The 16,237-nt window shown below is 44.4% G+C and overlaps 1 long non-coding RNA gene across 1 annotated transcript in view; it reads right to left on the minus strand.

The window, feature by feature from the left end:
* Positions 1 to 10,027: 10,027 nt before the first annotated feature.
* Positions 10,028 to 16,237, minus strand: part of LOC121293546 — a 29,230-nt gene continuing 23,020 nt past the window's right edge. Inside the window, exon 3 of the long non-coding RNA XR_005946552.1 lies at positions 10,028 to 10,617. This is a non-coding gene — a long non-coding RNA (uncharacterized LOC121293546). The remainder of the gene's footprint in view (positions 10,618 to 16,237) is intronic.

Below are 16,237 nucleotides of genomic sequence, written 5' to 3' on the forward strand. Positions count from 1 at the left end.
TTTCATCCCATCGGGGAGACTTTGTTCCCTCCTACAGCAAGTAACAGGATGTATCACTATATTATACCCCAACATTTACTTGAACAAATACTGAGATACTATTGTTCGAAAAACTAGTCAGCTTGACACCAATTTTGGATAATAGAACGTGACTTAGGCATTTCTTGTACTCTCCTTCCGAGATAGCAGTCATTGCTGTGGCTGTATCAATGATCAAAGTAAGTTGTGAATCTCTGACTTTCATTTCTACTGTGGGTGCTGGAGTTATATCTTCAGCCCTATTATGCTCATCTTTCATGCACTTTTTTGCTCCCTGATTGAGTACAGCTCTTGATCTTCCTGCTTGAAAACATCAGCTTCTGATTCCATTTTTATCATATGTACATTCATGGCTTTCCGGACTCCTGAACCAGCTTTAGAGCTGCCCAAGATTCGACCTGATGCATCACCGCATGCTGGAGCTTTCCGTTACCTGAAGCATTGCTGTTTCCTCGACTCCTGCACGCCATGTGAATTTAACCAACTTTCCCACAGGCTCAGCACTTTGACCGGAAATTAGGGCATAGACATTAGATAGTTGGCGGCTACCAGGGCAATGGTAACATCTAAATTACTGGCACTGAGACTGGGAATATGGTTGCCATTGCCTGGATCCCGTTGAAATCTGGTGGACTTCCTCTGCCAGCTCAGGGAAATAACTCCCTTGCAATCTGCAGCTATCTCTTCCTTCCATTTCCATGATGGATGCAGCCTCATCGCTGGTCTCTGCCATACCCACAATGGCGAGAGAGTACCTTTAACTCCAGAATGTAACCTACTACAGTCTTACTGCTTCCGTTGCCTGAACACACCGCTCAATTGTAATTTCATTCTTAGTAGTGCCATTAAAGGAGTCCATAATCTCATTAATGTCAGCATATTCTATAACACTGGGATCTCTCGAGCAACACTGGTTAGACATCACATTGTAAGCATCATAAGACCATAAGACATAGGAGCACAAATTAGGCCATTCGGCCCATCGAGTCTGCTTCGCCATTCAATCATGGCTGATAAATTTCTCAACGCCATTCTCCCGCCTTCTCCCTGTAACCTTTGAACCCCTTACTAATCAAGAACCTATCTTTCTTGGTCTTAAATACACTCAATGACCTGGCCTCCACAGCCTTCTGTGACAATCAATTCCATAGATTCACCACTCTCTGGCTAAAGAAGTTTCTCCTCATCTCTGTTCTAAAAGGTCTTCCCTTTAATCTGAGGCTGTGCCCTCAGGTCCTAGTCTCTCCTACCAATGGAAACATCCTGGCCCCATTATGATGAGGAAAACATTTGCTTTGTCCCTATATTATTCACTTTCAGCCAAATGTGTAACCTTTGTTTGTAATTACACCTGTCCATTTTGCTAGGGTTGAATTCCCCCATTTCCCCCAAATATGCCTTCAGTGTCTTTTTATTTCATTCACATACTGTGCTGGCTCACTGAGCTGGACTTGAACACACAGAGCAGTCTTTTAAGCCGCTCAAACCTCTTCAAAATCAACTTAAGCGGCGCAATTGTCTGTCAATTTACGTAGCCCATCCAATCTTACAGTTGGCAGATGGGTGAATTGGACAGGCAACCTTTGCATTTTTCATCAAATCTATCCATGGGCAGGATGAGATTTCCATGATGAAAGTAAATATAAATACATTTCTGTGGGCAGCATTTTCATAAACTAAATTTTCAGGTGACTGATTATGACGCATGGACTATTTTTTTTCAGCTTTTGGAACCTTTATTTTTGCTGTTTCAGGCCTTCGGCTCCCTGAGGCAGCTCTCTGCCGTCGGGCAGCTTCCTATCAGCGCTGCCCCCACCCTTGCCCGCGTTGATGTCATCGGCCACCCTTTTCCCGTCTCCATCCCAGCAGCGGTGAGCTTTTCAGCGCACGCTCCATGCTGGTTGGCCGTTAATTGGTCAGCCAGCCTGAACTCACAGATCATGGTCGGCGGTCTGTTTCCCGGCCGAACCTAGGTCCGACAATCGCACCCGCCCGCTGAGCCGAAAATTCAGGCCCAGGAGTTCCAAAGTGTGTGCCACAATGCTCTTCAGTCCTTAATTTCTCAAGTGAAATGTGACAAAAGCATTCCATTCCAGCCTCGTCACCATCTTTCTGTTACGGCACTGAGAAAAGACTAACAACTGCAAGCAGCCATTGTGGAACTAACTTTATTTACACATTTCCAAAGGAGATGGCAACAGAGAGGGCTGTATAATAAAATGCTCAGTTCTTACCATATACTACACAGGGTTTTGTATTAACAAGCAACCATACCATATTTTTTATTATGAATATGCTTGAAGGACATACAAGAAGGCAGAACAATGTGCGACTGAATGAGCAGTTTGATTAAGAAAGGGGGACTAAGAGAATGCTTTAGATGTTTAATATTGGACTGGGGTAGGTGTTGAGTGCACTACGGCAGAAGTCATTGTTTGGGCCACTGTTGTTTCTCATCCATATAAAAAACCGACATGTCGAAAACAATTTTAAAGTTGTCAAATATACAGGCAACCTTAATATAGGAACAATAGACACAGAAGACACTGTTAACAATTTGCAGAAAGTCAGTTATGCAACTAGAGAAATGAACAGCAAATGAATTTTAATACTGACAAATGTAAAATACTTCTTTACAACCTTCTGGACTGAATATTGAATTCAACAATTTTAGATCATGAACTCTCTCCTCCATTCCCACCCCCTTTCCGATCCCCCCTATTTTTTCCAATAATTTATATAGATTTTTTTTTTCCACCTATTTCCATTATTTTTAAATGTATTTCCATCCATTGTTTTATCTCTACCTTTTAGCCTTTATCGATTCCTTCACCCCACCCCACCCCCACTAGGGCTATCTGTACCTTGCTTGTCCTGCTTTCTACCCTTAATTAGCATATTCCTTAGACAATATCACCACCTTCAACACCTCTTTGTCCTTTTGTCTGTGACATCTTTTGGTTTTCTCCACTTATCACTGGCCCTCTATTTAGCTCTACTTGTCTCACCAGCAACCACCCCCCCCTAATCCCCACACCCCTTAAACCAGCTTATATTTCACCTCTCTTCTATTTTTACTTAGTTCTGTTAAAGGGTCATTTGGACTCGAGACTTTAACTGTGTTCCTTTCCGCAGATGCTGCCAGACCTGTTGAGTTTTTCCAAGTATTTTTGTTTTTGTTTAAAATACTTTTTAATGGGTAAAAGAAGTGAGCAGCCTGGGTGTAAAACGAAGAGAATGTAGTTAAAACACAGAAGGTTAGATAGGTGGTAACTGTAGATTTATCACCAAGGGATTTAGGATTGCAATTGAGAAAGCAAATTAAATGTTGGGATATGCATGTACACTGCAGTTATCCAATACTTTCTAATTCACAAACCCTTATGGACCATACATACAATTTTGAACACCATGGGCAGAATTTTCTGCCTGTCAGGTGGGCAAGTCCGACCCAATCTCTGGTGGGTGGAGAGCTGATCCCCGCTGGAGAAGCAGGCCCCGCCGCCATTTTAAGTGGGCGGGGCCAATTAAGGCCCATCCAGCGTGACTTCCGCCGGGAAATGCTATATGCTTCCTGTGCCGGCAGGGGGGAGTCTCCCAAAGCTAGAGTGCGTTCTTTCACACATGCACGAAAGAGCGCACATCTCCCTGAGGCTAAGTGCAGCCTCGGGGAGATCTATGACAGTTTTAAAAATATTAAAAATAGAAACAAAAGATTCCCTAACATGTCCCCCTCATGAGACAATGTCACATGAGATGGGACATGTTCATAATTTACATACTAACTTTATTAAAATGTTAAAATGTTTAAAATCCGACATGAAACTCCATCCCTCCGCTGGATGAGGTTTCATGTTTTCTCTATTTCCCGCCGGGTCTCCTGGCCGACCTGCCAGCCTTAAGGTCGGACGGGCAGGTCCTTTAATTATTTAAATGACCCTGTCAATGGCCTCAATTGGCCATTGACTGGTCGGCGGGCCCTCAGCTGATTTGGCTGCACCCCCACCTTCCTGAAAATTTAAATGGACCGGGATGACGTTGGGGGTTCCCCCTGACATCATCTCGCATCATTTTATGTGTCGGCGAATGGGCCCCACCCTCTGCTCGCCGACGGCAAAATTCTGCCCCATGTTGGAAAAATGATACTGTTGTATTGCAAAGGGTGCAGAGAGGAGAAAAAAAATTATTCCATATCTAAAGCTGATGAAATTTAAGAAAATTTGAGATAAGCTTTAGCTCTGCAGCCAACAGAAAAGTTTAATGGCGCACTTCAATGTGATATATAAGATATTACATTTTAAAATTTATTTTTATTTATTCGTTCACGGGATATGGGTGTCGCTGGCAAGGCCAGCATTTGTTGCCCATCTCTAGTTGCAGTTTAACTGGATGGCTTGCTTGGCCATTCCAGAGGGCAATTAAGGTATAAATAAAAAATTACAGCAAAGTAGGTCAGACAAATAGGATCAGGGGAAATAAATTTAAGTTTGTAGAAAGAAAACTTAAACCAGATGCCTGAAGATGAATTAATATTTTAAATTATCTACCTGAAAAGATGGCAAAATGTAAAATCTCCCCAATGCCAAAAAGCATTTGAATGCTAAGCAAAATGAGTTGAAGCACTAGAGATTTGTTGTGCAAAATGGTTTGTTTTGTCTTCTCCCTATAGTTTTGCTTCATGTCAGTGAGCTAAGTGGCTGATTTGTGGAACTCATATCATGGTCACAGAGTTTTGAAGGTTTCATGATAACATCATGAATGAATTCTGTAGCTTCCGTATGAAAGGTTTGATAGTTTGACGTACTGTTTTAAGAAATTCAAATTTATGTTTTGGTTTAATTTTTCTACTTTTGATTTAGGCATAGACACAGAACAGTGTTGCTGTATTTCCTCTTTTGTACACTGACTAACACATTGCCATGTCTACTACAACATGCTACTTAACCAATTTGAAATAGGTTGGAAAGATCCAACGCAAACTGGAGGAACAACACCTCATCTTCTGACTAGGGACTTTACAGCCTTCTGGACTGAATATTGAATTCAACAACTTTAGGTTGTAAGCTCCCTCCCCCATCCCCACCCCCTTTCTGTTTCCCCCTTCCCTTTTTTTTCCAATAAATTATAAAGATTTTCCTTTTCCCACCTATTTCCATTATATATAAAAAAAAACCCACTAGAGCTATACCTTGAGTGCCCTACCATCCATTCTTAATTAGCACATTCGTTTAGATAATATCACCAACTTTAATTTTAACACCTATGTGTTCTATTGTACTATTGTCGTTGACATCTTTTGATGATCTGCTTCTATCACTGCTTGTTTGTCCCTACAACCACACCCCCCCACCCCCCCCTCCACCTCTTTGTCTCTCTATCTCTCCACCCCCTACACACACACCTTAAACCAGCTTATATTTCAACTCTTTCTTGGACTCGAACGCAAGTTCTGTCGAAGGGTCATGAGGACTCGAAACGTCAACTCTTTTCATCTCCGCCGATGCTGCCAGACCTGCTGAGTTTTTCCAGGTAATTCTGTTTTTGTTTTGGAAAGATCTGCCCTTTTTTGGATATAACCATCATGGGGGTCACTGCAATAAGCAGTAACTTTAGTGATTAAATTGCTTGAATAGGTTTGTGCATTCCCAACTCTGTTTGGACTTATTCTAGGAGGTTTCATGACCTCCACCCTCCCAGCTACCCAACTCAGTCAAGTAAGTTTTTTTACCATTCTCAATAATTTTATCACAAATAAAGGCAGCATTGTACATTCATTTGTAATTGCTCGAGACTACAGGACGATCCTGGGAAGTGAAAAACCCTAATCAGTTTATATCTGAAACATTAGCCAATTGGTACCAGGAAGTAATTTAGGCCAATGGCTCAGCAACAGTTTTGAGTGATATTTTGAGCAGCTTATTTCTGTTCAGTAAGGCAGCTGAAACCTTCTGTGTACAAACTCACTAGTATTGGAATCTGGACAGCTGGGGAAATTTTCACAATTCATTTTACATTGGTGGTAGTTCTACTGGGGTGGTCTTATGGCACAGTGGGTAACCCCCTACCTCTGGGCCAGAAGCTCCAGGTTCAAGTCCCAATTCAGGGCTTGATGGTCACAAAACGAACATTCATAACATGGCCTAACAAGTTGATTGTCAGCTTGTAAGTCCTTCCAAAACACCCTCTGGAATTGGTAAGAGTGGGAGAGATTCCTGGTCAGCCATACTGCAGAAGGCAATAGCAAACTGCTGCAGTACTTTGCCAAGCATAACCATGGACCAATCCAATGGAAGCCCATGGTCATCAATGCCCTCTTAGGGCGTGGTACCTGAAGGAGTTAGAGGGGTTGTGCTGGATCTGAAGCAGCATGATGCTGCCTCTTCAATATGCACCCACACTTCCAAAATGTCATACGTCATCAGCTTAATCTTCAGTTCCTTTGCAATTTTTCCAATCGATGCTACACAAAGTCCACAATGTGTCTCAGCCATTCGTTAAACAAAAGGAACCTAGATGCAGTGACTTGGCATATATTGGGACAGTGATATGTTGAAGTTGCACACAGCCTTCTAGGGTTTAGAGATTTGGGATTGACGTATAAACAACAAACAGAGGCATGAGCAACAGTTGGAGAAAGTTCTTAATGAACAGGTAATTACAACCAGAAGCTTGAGTTTGAAGTATGGGGAGTTGGTTATGTATCCTCACCATGGGGTTGAAGCCAAAACAAAGAATGGAAGCAGGAAAAACAAACAAAAAATTGAAAATAGACAGTGAATTATTTAGATAAGTTTCTATCTAATTTTTCAGAAAAGTTACTTGGTGGACAGAGAAACATGATGTGTGTTTCAACAGTTGCAGGACTTGGTGATGTTAGGGCCAGCGTGGAAATAAAATGATGTAATCAAGCGAATAAGGATTAATACAGACTGTCCGAAAAGGAATGTAGTCGGCATCACTACAGGAAGACCAACATCTGGTGCACGTACCAGCTCAATGAAGGTCTGCCCAAACTGTGAAGAGGACGTGGGGCTGTAACAATTGGGGGTGAAGTGTTTCACCAATGTGGGCATTCAAGAAATGTTACAATCGTAAATATGGAGACAATTATGAAAAGGAAAGCTCTTTGTGAAACCCAGGCCTGCAGCAAATGGCTTAGTTTGCAAAAAGTGTTTTGACAAAGAAAGAAAAACAAAGGCCTGCATTTATATAGCACCTTTCATAAGTCAGGATATTTCAAAATGCTTTACAATCAATAAAATACCTTTTGAAGGACTTTTGTAATGTAGGAAATAAAGCAGCCAGTTTGCAATTGGCATGGTCCCACAAACAGCACCGTGATAATGACCAGATAATCTGTGTGAGTAATGTTGGCTGGGGGATAAATATTGATCAGGACACTGGCGAGAACTCACCTGTTCTTCAAAGTTGTGCATGGGATGTTTTTGCATGAACTTGAGAGGGCAGACAGGGCCTCACCTGAACGACAGCATCTTCAAAACAGCAGCACTCTCTTAATAGAGCTCTGGAGTGTCAGCCTCGGTCAAATCCCTAGAATGGGACTTGAGACTACAACTTTCTGACAAAGAGACAATAGTGCTGCCACTGAGCCGTGGCTCGGGTTTCCAACTGTGATTAAACGTATTCCTGGAGGTTTCACCACATGACTTGCTCCTATGCTCCAGCTATTAGTCGGCCAATACATCCATCCTTGTGAAGTACCACTTTCCTACACCAATTGGAATGCAAAAAGACTCATTGCCTAATTGGATGATGCTTGACTGACAGCCAAACAGTTTTTTTTCTGTTTTCAATATTTTTATATCTGGTTGTAGTAATTATGGTTTTATATTAGTGTGTAATGTACCTTTAAGAATAATATTTGTTAGGAAAGATCACATGATCTGTAATAACCAATAGGAGAGCGGCGTGGTCTACCTCAGCAGTTTGTGTAGAGATAGAGTTGGAGTTGAAAGCCCACGTGTAGTTGCTGCTGAGTATATTGTAAATAAACTTAATGGGCGGAATTTTCTGCCTACCGGGTGGGCGGGCCCAACCCAATCTCCGGCGGGCAGAGAGCCGATCCCTGCCGGTGAAGCGGGCCTCGCCGCCATTTTAAGTTTGGCCCGCCCAGCGTGATGCCTAGCTATGCTCTTCGTGTGTGGGCGCGAGTGTGCGTTTGAGATTCCCTAAATGCGAGAGTGAGTTCTTTCACACATGCATACGAAAAAGCGCACATCTCCCTGAGGCTAAGTGCCGCCTCAGGGAGATCGCTGAAAGTTGTTCAAACATTAAAAATAGAAAAATAAAAACATCCTTAACATGTCCCCCTCATGTGACAATGTCACACAAGATGGGACATGTTAATAAATTTCACTAAAACTTTATTAAAGTATTTTAAAACCAACATGAAGCCTCATCCCGCCGGTGGATGAGGTTTCTTGTTTTTTCAGAAGCCCGCTGGGACTCCTGGCCTGTCCGCCAGCCTTAAGGTTGGACGGGCAGGTCCTTTAATTGTTTTAATGACCCTGACAATGGCCTCAATTGGTCATTGACAGGTCGGCGGGCCCGCAGCTGATTTGGCTGCGCCCCCGCCTTCCTGAAAATTTAAATGGGGTGGGATGACGTTGGGGGTTCCCCTGACATCATCCCACATCGGCGAGCGGGCCCCGCCCCCAAATTGCCGACGGCAAAATTTAGCCCAATGTTTCCACTTGAAAAGTAGCCTGCGGATTAATTCTGTTACTAATAGTGCAACTTGGCCACCCTACAACACTGGTAAAGAGAAATGTCCAAAGAAAATTTAAATAAAGCCAATCTTTTTTAATGTCCTGATGATTTTTCTCCAGGTTCCACACAGAAGTGTCCTGGAGATTGCTCCTAATTCCTGCAGACTGCGGACCAATCCTGGAGGGTTAGCACCCCTCCTGTGGCTTACATCTAGAATACAAGAAAGACAGAGACCTGCATGAACTCAATGAATTAGGTCAAAACTATTCACTTGAAACTGATGGCGCAGTTGACAGGAATAATAAAATAATTGTGTGTGTGAAATCCAGTTTTCCAATGTCACAAGGAAGATGAGGTGAGTTGGTAGCAGCAACTGAGAAAGATCAGTCATTGCAAAAGCTGAAATTCCTTATCTCTGAAGGATTTCCAGACATAAATTCCAAAGAGGACCCAAAGATGAACTGACTATTGAGGAAGGGCTTATCTTCAAACGTCAGAAAATTTGAATGCCTATGGGTTTGAGAAAAGATGTATCAGTAGAGATTTGTCAAAGCCACCAAAGAACCAAAAAAAATCCAAAAGGTCAGCAAAAGATATCTTGCACTGGCCTTGAAGAATGATAAACCAATGTGAAACATGGAGCACCTATAGAACAAGCCAATAAAAGCCAGTGACATTCTGGGCAGACAATGGCATAAAGCTGGGGCTGATAGATTTGATTTTAATTCAAATCAATATTTAATCATCAAGGGTCCATTTTTTTTATTTCTATTGAACACAATAAGCCAACCAATACCCACGAGTTCAAATGTCATTGAACATCAGCAGTTTGCTAAACCGGGCAGCCCAGATGAAATTGTTTCAGACAATGGACTCCAGCTTGCAGAGAATTCAGTGAGGTTTATAGATTCAAGTACATGACCTTGGCAATAGAGCACAAACAATCCAGTGGAAAAGATGATAAAGCTGTCCAAATTGCAAAATATACGAAAGCAAAAGGTCGAGGACTTACATTTTTGGTTTGTTCATGCACAATGTCTGGAGTGCATGACATCCAGTGACCAGGACAATGGTTGATGGCTCTTAGAATGAATACCTTTATGATCCCAGCTGAGGTTACCCCTGGACAAGCCTGATCCCAGGGTGGAACCTGGCTTGATAGATCCTAACTTCTTTTTGTTTGTTTAGATACGTGGAGATTGGCCACTGAACAGAGTCATAGGAGTCAGCTGATGAACTTTTAACAAAAGCATAAAACATTTATGAAACAGGAAATGGTGAACAATATTACAATTCTCCTTCACCTATAACAATATCTTTACAGATATATACAGATTTATAGGTTAACACAAGTTACAAAAGTTATCTTATAGTTTAATGTTCACAGTAAATACACAGTTCATCTATCAATAGGTGCCCTGTGGTCAGGCACACCACACTCTGAAACCAAGTGGCAGATGCCACCTCAACCAGATGCTACATATCTCTCCTTAACTCCCCCCCCAGATGTTTATTACAAGGTGAGCCAACTGGTCTTACACATGAGGGTTTCCAGTCTCCACTCTCCAAGACATCACCTTGGAATCTTTTCCAAAGCCAGTACTTTCTCTCAGATGCCTTCCACAAGGGTTCACCTCCATGGTTTCAAACTCTCCTTCCGATGTTCCTCTGCCCTGGGTCATCACATGCATTCAAGCTGTCTTCCACACACTGTCTTTCATCGACCCAGCTGTCAACAGTACACCACTGCTTCACATGCCCGCAGCAAAGAGTTACTGACCTTCAGTAGACCTTCTTGCTTCTTGCAAGCTGTTCTCACTTTAAATCTGCTTTCTGCAGATTTTGTCCCTTTAAATCAGAAGTTTGGATTGAGTTCCTCACTCTTAACTTCACTTTTCAGGACCTTTTCAAGGTTCCTGTCCTTCCTTTGACTAGAAGGTCTGCTTAGGACTTTCCCCTGTTCCACTCCCCTGGGCCCTTGGGATTTTTCTTTAGTTTGGGACTTACTATCTGTCTCGTTTGCTCCAGTCTCTTCTGGCAGCTACTTTCAAAACCAACTGAATTCAAATAGCTTCTAAGATCAAACTGCTGTTTCTCTTCTTCTGTGTGTGTGCATATGGGAGTGACCTGCCTCTCTGGACCCCTGTTGTTAGGAACAGCACCATTTTTTTCTACTCTTGTTTGTTTACCTGAGCTGCAACAGTCATAAAAACCTCATTAGAAATGCAGGCATCTTTTTAAAGTGAAACTAAAACTCCATTTGACATATTCTTAACACACAGATACAGAAATACAATTAGAACTTAAACTTTAAAACTAAAACTCATTCCTAACAACTATAAATACTAATATAACTTACTTAAACTATGCCTATTTCTTAACAATACCTGTTACCTGAGGAGAACTGTTCAGACCAGACATCACCAAAGGGTTTCACAGGCCTTCAACTAAAGAAAATATAAGAAAAATATGTATTGTATGGAAGGAATTTATCATTTAAAATGCTGCTACCAGAGATCCAATGGCAGGCAGTATATGTATCCAAGCAGAATGAATGGAAACTAGCCAGTTGTTCTGCATAATAGTGATAAGTCAGGATCATATAATCATAGGAAGGTGTGGTTAACAGTTATAAATGAAAGCAGATCCTATCCAAAGTATTTGAAAGGTTGCTGGTCACTCAGGAAAGAAACCAAAATGCTGGACCAAAAAATTGCAACCTGAGATTACATAGATTGAAACAGGGAGAAGATACTTATCCAAAGCCTAAAGCCACCTGTTTATTTGGACTTACAGTAGGCTCGCCATTGTACAAAACAACAATAATAATATAAAAGCAAAATGTTGCAGATGCTAGAAACCTGAGATACGAACAGAAAATGCTAGACTTACTCAGCAGGTCTAGCAGCTTCTGTGGAGAAAGAAAGTGTGGGCTGAATTCCCTCAGTAATGTAGGGGCAGATTTGGAGGCAGAAGGGCCTGTGGGAAAGCAAGGGGGTTGGGGGGAGCCATGTTGTGTCAGCTTGCCAATGCGTTGCTGTCTCCAGGGGAGTTTTCCCAGGGGTCAGCTGCTCCATGGAGATGGGCAGCCAATTAGTGCAATTAGGCCGCTCACCAAGGACCACAATGGTGGTCGTAATTTCCCATCGGACTGTGTGTGGAGGCCACCTGCTCAATTGAGGGGCCTTCCAGTGACAAGCCAGGCGGCCATCAGGGTCAGGCACCCCTTACCCCAATGATGAGGATGGAAGGATGCAGCCCCAACTCTGAATAGTAACATGGCAGGCTTTCCCCTCCACCTCAATGGCCCCCACCTGCCTCGGGCTCTTTATTTGATGACTTCAGTGCAGGTGGCTGAGGCCCTTGCCTGCCTGCTTTGGCAGTGTCCACCTCTCTTTTAGTGGGGCGGAGAAGCCTTTGATTGGGCCTATGGAATTGGGAGCCCACCCGCCATCCTTAATAGGGTGCCGAGCGTAGGGGCGACCAATTGGGAAGCAACCTCCCAGAAGATCACGCCGGTGGACACACTGACTACATGGATAGGCTTGGGCCCAACATCCGGGCCCCAATGCCCATTGGAAAATTCAGCCCTGTTTTAGGTCACTGACCTTTCAACAGGATAAGTTAGAAATAAGGTACAGAGACAGGGAAAGTGGTGCTGGCTGAAGCTTGCCTTACCATTTACACGTAAGTTACAGTGAGTGCCATTTTCCTCACCATTATTTTGGCAGCAAATTATGGTCCATCGTAAATATGAATCTGAATCGGCCTATAGTGTTATTCAGCAGCATTAATTGCTCACACATACTGTGTGTGTCCAGCGCTTTGACGTATTTCATTTTGAGCATCCCCACATTGTATCAAATTCAAAATATGTATCTTCAATTCTTTTTTGAACTGACTCAGTGTCAATTCTCTTCTGAAGTCATCCTGGGAATTCTCATTTTTTTGTGCACATTGAACCTCTTAATAGAATTTCTCAATGAACCTGGCTGCTCTTACATCACTGTAGTTATTTCTCCATTTCAAATTCTTCTTTTATTCTTTCTTTCCCAGATTCACAGTCTCTTCACATTCTCCAACATTAGATTTAGTGGACAGAGTTTTCCCCCCGTCGGTGGGGGGGGGGGGGGAGTTGAAGGGTGGGCATTCACAGGCGCGCCAGGGGCTCTGATCAGAGGCACACCTGTGCGCGCCCACATTTCAACTTTGCCCCTGACTGGGGGGGGGGGGGGGAAAGTCTTGCCCATAGTTTCTCTTGTGACATGATATTGTTACGACACAGCAGTTGGTAAAGGCTGAGTTGTTCAAATCCCAGAGGGAAACTTGAACAACTGTCATAGTCTATATTTTCGATTGGTATGTTTGAGATGCAGCTTTGAATTCAGGAATAAAATTGCCAAACCTCAAGAGGTATTTTATATAAAAATAAATTAAACAATTATTAATTTAACAACAAATTAAACACATACACACGTCTACAAATTACTGCCATAATAACTTACAATCAAATCCTCAAATTAATCACTCACAGGTAAATCTTCACCAAGGCAACTGGGGACCATAGACTTTAAACAGACATCAGGTAAAGCACATTTGACCTTACAAATTCAAAATGAGGTTCCTTGCAATTTGGTTCCTTTTCTGAGACAGTTATAGGCTTACAGGCTGGTTAGATCTTAGATATCTCTGCCCTGCACACACAAAACTCCTTTCTGTTTATATCTGGCTTCCCCTTTGAATGTAAATTTTCCATTGTATTACTGGGCAGAATTTTATGTATGATGTGCAGGTGGCGGAGCCATAGCGATATTTAGCTGGGCAGCTGCACTATGAAGCACGATGTGCGCCGGCCATTAATTAAAGACCTTGTTAAGGCCCTTAACTCGGCAATCGGCACCAATTTTGAGGCGTCTGTGCGATCTTCGGCTCGGCGCACGGGCACAACGGGCAGGCAGGTAAGTGACTTTTTAACAAACCTCATGCATGGGCGGGATACGTGGGTTCAGAGGGGTTGTTAATGTTTTATCTGAAGTATTTACTTCAGAAAGTGTTTTAAACTTGCCTGTGTGATTGTTAGCAGTTCAGATCAATTTCCAACAGCTTTCTCTGTACTTTGAAGCTTCAGCAGTCTGCAGACAGTAATCTTTATCGGGCCTGCAGTTTTCCGGAGGCCTCCATTTAGCCTGGGAACGGGTTCTGACATCTCCACTGGAGGCAGCTTCTCTGAGGAGGAAGGGAGGGATAGAATAAGGAGGAGGCCAGGAGTGGACAATCAGCCTCCAGGGGAGCCACCTTTGAGAGGCCAGGCGCAGGCACAAGGGGTGCAGGGCCAAGAGGTTGTCCAAGGTGCAAGGGGCTGCAGAAGATGCCACTATCCTGCTGCCAGGGTATACAGGTGGCAAAACAGCTATCTCAATATGACTGAGGTGCAGTGCCGAAGGAGGCTCTGCCTCTCAAGGGAGACTGTTAACTATATCTGTCAGATGATTGGCCCTGAGATCTCTCCTAACTGTGTGGATGGACACCCCATGCCAGTGGCTCTGAAGCTCACAGTTGCCCTCCACTTCTATGCATCTGGCTCCTTCCAGGGCTCAGTGGGTGATCTTTGCGGTGTCTCCCAATCAGCTGTCCACACTTGTGTCAAGCAGGTTACAGACGCTCTGTTCAGACGGGCATTGACCTTCATCCACTTCTGCTGGGACGAGGCCAGCCAGACACAGTGAGCCAGAGGCTTCGTGACCATTGCTGGCTTCCCCCGTGTCCAGGGTGCTATAGACTGTACACATGTGGCCATCAAGGCGCCAGCAGGTGAACCTGATGCCTTCGTCAACAGGAAGGGCTTCCACTCCATGAACGTGCAGATAGTGTGTGACCACAGGATGCTGAATTTACAAGTCTGTGCAAGGTACCCAGGCAGCTCCCACGACACCTACATCCTCAGACACTCCCAGGTGCCGGGGTTCTTCAGTGCTCCAGCCCAGCTGGATGGATGGCTGCTGGGTGACAAGGGCTATCCCCTCAGAAGGTGGCTCATGATGTCTCTCCACCATCCAAGAACAGAAGCTGAGCAGCGGTACAATAGGAGCCACAGCTCCACAAGGGCTGTGGTGGAGAGAGTCATCGGTCTTCTCAAGATGCACTTCCGATGCCAGGACCACTCAGGGGTCGCACTCCAGTACCCCCCAGATCGCGTCTCTCTGATAGTGGTAGCATGCTGCGCCTGCACAATCTTGTGCTGGAAAGGGGGGTTGCAGTTGACGATGAAGACCTTGACGCAGTGGATGAGGCTACACATGATGAATCCAGCAGTGGCTCAGAGGATGAGGAAGCACAGGGCGATGATGAGGGGCAGCACACCGACCCGCTACTACACCAAGGAGGCAGGGACACTCCGGACAATTTAATCCAATGAACCTTCAGCTAGCTCCACACATATGGATCAGCAAGAGCAGCACTGCCTGGCACTTCCACACGTGGCACTTGGTGCTACATCTTCCACCTCATCAGCTGCCACTAAGGGCTTAGTACAGAAACATCAATGTCCACTCAAATGCTCATGAGATGTCTGTGAAACATACAAATGCAGCACAAAGGAAATACCCTCAACCATGGTCAGAAATGTGGACCTTATTGCCACCAAAATAAACAAGAAACATCGCTCTGACGCAGATAATGAAACATTCCCTAATCTAGGGCCAACACAAAATCACCAGTGACATACCCAGGGAGTGCCTAATGTGCCTTATGCTTACGTTTCCAGGTGCTACGTCTTGGTGCTGCCCCATCGCTGGGAGTGGTATCTGAGCCAGCTTGCTGACTCTGCTGTCCTGTTGGCCTCGATGACCTTGGCGGGCATCCTCTGGCCCGTGGAGCCTATGCTGGCCCCTCCTGGGAAGGAGTGACACGTTCCAGAACTGGCACCTCACCAGTTGTCGCAGCCTCAACGGATGCAATGGTCACTGGCAGAGGGGGTGGAGGAGATGCTGCCCTCAACCAGAGCGCCCTGAGAGGAGCTCACAGTCACAACAGGCAGCTGCTGCATCGACGTGAGGTCACATTGGACCTCCCTGCTCATCACAGATAGATGGGCACCGAGCGCCGACACTTGGTGCCCAGAACATCTCCCACATTGGGAATGACCACCCATGGCCAGTACCGCTGTGAGGGCTTGCAGGTCAGAGCATAACCCAATCAGATGATTCTCAATCTGTTGGAAGCCCCTCTCCATGAGAGTTGCCAATCTCTCCATATAGGAAGCCTGAAGCTCTGTCCTGAGGTTCATGCCATCACTGACACTCTGCCTGGACTCCTCCACCATAGAGACCAACTGAAGCACACCCTCATGCAACCCTGCCAGATGCAAACGCGATTCCTGTGGCTTATCCTGCAGCTGCTGCATTGCTGACATCTCCAGAGACACATCATCACTGCCCGACTCAGCATGTGCCTGGTCCCCTGCAGTCCT

The sequence above is a fragment of the Carcharodon carcharias genome, chromosome 22 (genome assembly GCF_017639515.1).
Source record: "Carcharodon carcharias isolate sCarCar2 chromosome 22, sCarCar2.pri, whole genome shotgun sequence".
Classification (NCBI taxonomy): Eukaryota; Metazoa; Chordata; class Chondrichthyes; order Lamniformes; family Lamnidae; genus Carcharodon; species Carcharodon carcharias.